Source organism: Chiloscyllium punctatum, chromosome 32, assembly GCF_047496795.1.
Source record: "Chiloscyllium punctatum isolate Juve2018m chromosome 32, sChiPun1.3, whole genome shotgun sequence".
NCBI classification, from domain to species: Eukaryota; Metazoa; Chordata; class Chondrichthyes; order Orectolobiformes; family Hemiscylliidae; genus Chiloscyllium; species Chiloscyllium punctatum.
This window is the reverse complement of record NC_092770.1, coordinates 57,162,786-57,168,731: the sequence shown is the minus strand read 5'-3', so window position 1 is coordinate 57,168,731 and position 5,946 is coordinate 57,162,786.

Here is a 5,946-nt window from a genome sequence, read left to right as displayed (position 1 = left end):
CCCATTTGGATAAATGTGAGGTGATGGACGTATACACTTAATGGTAAGATCCTGGGGACTGTTACTAAATAAAGAGACCTTGGAGTTGCAGGTAGACAGGAGAGTGAAAAAGGCATTTATTGGTCGAAGCATTGAATATAGGAGTTGGGAGGTCATGTTGCGGCTATACAGGACATTGGTTAGGTCACTTTTGGAATATTGTGGTCTCTCTACTCTAGGAAGGATGTTGTGAAACTTGAAAGGGTGCAGAAAAGATTTACAAGGATGATGCCAGAGTTGGAGGGTTTGAGCTATTGGCAGAGGCTCAATAGGCTGAGGCTATTTTCCCTGGAGTGTCAGAGGCTGAAGAGTGACCTTATACAGGTTTATATAATCATGAGGGGCATAGTTAAGGTGAATAGCCAAGATCTTTTTCCTGAGGTGTGGGAGTTTAAGATGAGGGGGGGAAACATTTACAAGAAACCTAAGGGGCAACTTTTTCACACAGAGGGTGGTACGTGTATGGAGTGAGCTGCCAGAGGAAGTGGTGGAGGCTGGTACAATTGCAACATTTAAAAGACATCTGGATGGTATATGAATAGGAAGGATTTATGGGCCAAATGGGACTAGATTAATTTAGGCTATCTGGTTGGCATGGACGAGTTGGACTGAAGGGTGTGTTTCCATGCTGTACAGCTCTGCAACTCTAAATACTCACAAAGGAGTGTATCAATACACTTGCTCGCCTTATGAGGTGTCTTCAGCTTGCACCATCTTTTAAATGTCGATGGAGAACATCCTCCAAGGGGTTTTAGAATGGCAGTCTATCTGAATGATGCTCAGGAGCTAATGCAAAGGAACATTTGGAGAGGCTAGAAGAGGTTTTGTAATGTTTTTCTGTGGCTAATGTCTGGCCAAAAAGGGAAATGAGTTGGTGTACCTTGGGGACAGGATTGACAAGGATGGAATGCATACCGTTGAAGAGAAAGTAAAGGCCATAAAAAGGACTGTGACTTTAAGGAATATAATAGAGCTGAAGATTTTTCTAGGTCACATAAGTTACTGTGGGAAATTCATACCCAACCTGGTGACCTCGCTGGAACCCTCTACGTCCCACTGAAAAAAAGCAGAAATGGTTATTGCAAATGCCTCAAGAAAAAGCCCTTACAAGTGTCAAACAACAACTATTATTAACAAACATATCAGTCCATTACAATATCCTGAGACCACTCATTGTAACCTGCAATGCCTCCCCCTAAGGGATAGAGGCAGTATTACCATATTGTTGGGACGAAAGGGCAGAATGTCCAATCATGGTAGAGGCAGAAAGATTGTGTCCAGATCGAGAAAGCAGTTTCAGCAATGGTAATCATGGTGAAAAACCAGCATGCCTACATTCAGCATTGCACAGTAGTAACTCATTACAAACCTCTAATGGGCCTCTTCATGGAAGACAAGATGATTCCTCCCATTATATCATCTCAGATCCAGTGCTGGGCACTGCTGTTAGGTGTTTATGAAAATATCTTGAAACACATAGAGTCATACAGCCAAAGTGGATGCCTTGAGCTGCCACTTCCCAGCAGGCTACCTTTAGCTCCGATGATGGATTAAATTATCATGAAGTTCATGTACACTTCTCCCAGGATCTGCCAAGCAAATCCAGGCTTAGACCCTAAAGGACCCTATTTGCAAAGCTATGTCATATCATCCTAAATGGTAGATCACAAGGATGTCCGAGGGAAGAGTTGAAACCCGAAATCTCAAAATATCAGGAGTGGAGCAGAGAAGATGACATTATCTTGTGGAGAGCCTGGGTGGTTTTCCCACATCCAAGCCAGTGACCAAAACGTCAATAATTGCACAATGACCATCCAGGAATTTCTAAAATGAAAATGGTCTTGAGGAGCCATGAAAATCTGGTCAACCAGTGCAAACTTTGCCAGGGTAACCAGAAAACCACAGCAGCTGCCTCATTGCTCACATGAGAATGACCAGGAAGACCCTGAATGTGATTGCGTGCTAATTTTCCAGGCCATTTATAGGCTCTTAATTCTTATTGATGCCACATTCAAAATGGACCGACATGTACTAAAATGGCCTCTGTTACAACTTACAACACTATTTGAAAAGCTCTGACAATCCTTTCATACCTGAGGTCTTTGTAACAGACAGTGGCACCCCGTTTACCAGTGGCAAGTTTCAGACATTTATGCAAACTAACAGAATAAGGCACATCTGCCCACCACCCTACCATCCATCCTCAAATTGTCTGGCTAGGTGAGTATTCAAAAGTACCCTGAGAAAGTTCTTTGAAGATTCTTTGGAAACAAAGCTTGCATGTCTCCTCTCCAACTATAGGTCAATGCCACATATGATGATGGGAGTAACTTGGTCAGCAAGAATGAGAACAAGGAGCCCAGAAAACGGTCCCTGATAGAGAATTGCTAGACAGATATATTAAACTGGGAGACATGGTTGACATAAAGTTCTTTGGTGACAGCTCTTCATGGATTTTGCGAGTTATCCTTAAAAAAGGAGATCAGTATCATACAGGGGTAAAACTGGGGAAGAGACTGCAAAAAAATGAATCAATCTCATCAGTCAGCTGGAACTCTCCATAGAAGTGTTTGTTTCGATGGACATGCCACCATCAGCATCATCTGCACCAACCTATGGGTAGGAAATTTCACTCACTATATGCTCAAGAGCCAGTCCGGAAGATGATAAAAGGACTCAGGCTGGGAGATGGAGACAGAGGAAGCAAAAACTCATTGGGAGGTTGCCATCGAGGATGAGACATCTGCTGCGGAAGACACAGCAAAAACATTCACCTCCTTATTGTATGCCTCTCAACCACACCCAAACAGTTTGTTAGTGCTGCAAAGGAGGATTTGAACTAGATTGGCAGGGGTGTGGGATCCTCAACATCATGGAGGCAATTGCGAGACTTTAAGGGGATACAGTAGTCAGAAACAGTAAGTTGAAGAGACAGGTTAAACTGGAGTACAAGAAGAAGTGAGGAATGCTCATTGGATTAGATTGCATCTATTTACATGAAATAGAGCTGACATGATTAGTAAATTTGCAGATGACACTAAAATTGGCAGTACTATGGACAATGAGGAAGGTTATCAGAAATTGCAGCAGGACCTTGACCAGCTGGCGAAGTGCGCTGAAAAATGACAAATGGAGTTTAATAAAGATAAATGTGAGGACTTGCGTTTTGGAAAGTCAAATTGAGGCAGGCATTTCATGGTGAATAGTAGGGACTTAAGGAGTGCAGTGGATCAGAGGAACCTTGGGGTTCAAGTACGCAGTTCTCTGAAAGTGGAGTCAAAGGTAGACAGGGCAGTGAAGAAATGTTTTGGCACACTGGCCTTTGTCAGTCAGGGCATTGCATATAGAAGTTATGTTGCAGTCATACAGGACATTGGTGAGGCCGCACTTGGAGTACAGTGTTCAGTTTTGGTCACCTTGCTATAGGAAAGATATTATTAAACTGGAAAGAGTGCAAAAGAAATTTACACGGATGTTCCCAGGACTCAGTGGTCTGTGTTATAGGGAAAGGCTAGACAAGCTACGACTCTTTTGCTGAGAGTGTAGGAGAGTGAGCAAGAATCTTGTACAAGTGTATAAGATCGTGAAGGCATGGATCGGTTGAATGCACTCAGTCTTCTTCCAGGGTTGAGGAATCGAGGACTAGAGGGCATCCGTTTAAGGTCAGAGGGGAAAGAATAAAAGGGCACCTGAGGGGCACATTTTTTACAGAGGGTGGTACGCATATGGAATGATCTGCCAGTGGAAGTGGTTGAGGTGGGTACATTAACAACACTTAAAATGCATTTAGTCGAATAAATGGATGGGAAAAGTTTAGAAGGATATGGGTCAAGTACAGGGAAATGGGGTTAGAATGGATGGACATTTTGATCGGTGTGGACCAGTTTAGGCTAAAGAGCCTGTCTCCGTGCCGTAGGACTCTATGCCTCCTTCTATGATAGTCATGATTTGCAGATGCTGGTGTTGGACTGGGGTGTAAAATCACACAACACCAGGTTATAGTCCAACAGGTTTATTTGGAGGCACCAGCTTTAGAAGCATAGAGTCATAGAGACGTACAACATAGATACAGACCCTTCGGTCCAACCTGTCCATGTCGATCAGATATCCCAACACAATCTAGTCCCATCTGCCAGCACCCGGCCCATATCCCTCCAAACCCTTCCAATTCATAAACCCATCCAGATGCCTCTTAAATGTTGCAATTGTACCGGTCTCCACCACATCCTCTGGCAGCTCATTCCATACACCCTCTGCGTGAAAAAGTTGCCCCTTAGGTCTCTTTTATATCTTTCCCCTCTCACCCTGAACCTATGCCCTCTAGTTCTAGACTCCCCAACCCCAGGGAAAAGACTTTGCCTATTTACCCTATCCATGCCCCTCATAATTTTGTAAACCTCTATAAGGTCACCCTTCAGCCTCCGATGCTCCAGGGAAAACAGCCTCAGCCTGTTCAACCTCTCCCTATAGCTCAAATCCTCCAACCCTGGCAACATGCTTGTAAATCTTTTCTGAACCCTTTCAAGTTTCACAACATTATTCCGATAGGAAGGAGACCAGAATTGCATGCAATATTCCAACAGTGGCCTAACCAATGTCCTGTACAGCTGCAACATGACCTCCCAACCCCTGTACTCAATACTCTGACCAATGCGACTCCACTTTCAAGGAGCTATGAACCTGCACTCCAAGGTCTCTTTGTTCAGCAACACTCCCTAGGACCTTACCATTAAGTGTATAAGTCCTGCTAAGATTTGCTTTCCCAAAATGCAGCACTTCGCATTTATCTGAATTAAACTCCATCTGCCACTTCTCAGCCCACTGGCCCATCTGGTCCAGATCCTGTTGTAATCTGAGATAACCCTCCTTGCTGTCCACTACACTTCCAATTTTGGTGTCATCTGCAAACTTGGTAACTATACCTCCTATGTTCATATCCAAATCATTTACAATAAATGACAAAAAGTATAGGACCCAGCACCGATCTATGTGGTATTCCACATGGCCTCTAGTCTGAAAAACAACCCTCCGCTACCCCCTTCTGTCTTCTACCTTTGAGCCAGTTCTGTATCCAAATAGCTAGTTCTCCCTGCATTCCATGAGATCTAACCTTGCTAACTAGTCTCCCATGAAGAACCTCATCAAACGTCTTACTGAAGTCCATATAGATCACGTATATCACATATATAGATCTGCCCTCATCAATCCGCTGTGCTTCTTTTTCAAAAAACTCAAGTTTGTGAGACATGATTTCCCATGCACAAAGCCATGTTGACTATCCTTAATCAGTCCTTGCCTTTCCAAATATATGTACATCCTGTCCCTCAGGATTCCCTCCAACAACTTGCCCACCACCGACGTCAGGCTCACTGATCTATACTGCCCTGGCTTGTTCTTACCACCCTTCTTAAAGAGTGGCACCACATTAGCCAACCTCCAGTCTTCTGGCACCTCACCTGTGACTATTGATGATACAAATATCTCAGCAAAGGGCCCAGCAATCACGTTCCTAGCTTTCAACAGAGTTCTCAGGTACCCCTGATCAGGTCCTGGGGATTTATCCACTTTTATGTGTTTCAAGACATCCAGCATTTCCTCCTCTGTAATATGGACATTTTTCAAAACATCACCATCTATTTCCCTACAGTCTATATTTTCCATGTCCTTTTCCACAGTAAACACTGATGTAAAATACTCGTTTAGTATCTCCCCCATCTCCAGCAGTTCTACACAAAGGCTGCCTTGCTGATCTTTGAGAGGCCCTATTCGCTCCCTAGTTACCCTTTTGTCCTTAATGTATTTGTAAAAACCCTTTGGATTCTCCTTAACCCTATTTGCCAAAGCTATCTCATGTCCCCTTTTTGCCCTCCTGATTTCCCTCTTAAGGATACTCCCTAGTTCCTTTAT